The sequence below is a fragment of the Panthera leo genome, chromosome C2 (assembly GCF_018350215.1).
Source record: "Panthera leo isolate Ple1 chromosome C2, P.leo_Ple1_pat1.1, whole genome shotgun sequence".
Classification (NCBI taxonomy): Eukaryota; Metazoa; Chordata; class Mammalia; order Carnivora; family Felidae; genus Panthera; species Panthera leo.
In genome coordinates this window covers 53,397,036-53,397,326 of record NC_056687.1, presented here as the reverse complement: position 1 = coordinate 53,397,326, position 291 = coordinate 53,397,036, and positions in this window count along the sequence as shown.

Genomic DNA, 291 nt, shown 5'->3' with positions numbered 1-291 from the left:
CTATCATCAGAGCCGGAGGTCACTTTAGAAATCCCCTTCCAGGGGCGCCTGGATGGCTCAGTCGGTTAAGTGTCCGACTTCGGCTCAGGTCATGATCTTGTGGTTTGTGGGTTTGAGCCCTGCATCGTCCTCTGTGCTGACAGTTCAGAGCCTGGAGCCTGCTTCAGATTCTGTGTCTCCCTCCCTCTGCCCCTCCCCCACTCTCACATTGTCTCACTCTGTCTCTCAAAAATAAATAAGTGTAAAAAAATTAAAAAAAAAAAGAAATCCTTTTCCAGACTACTAATTTTT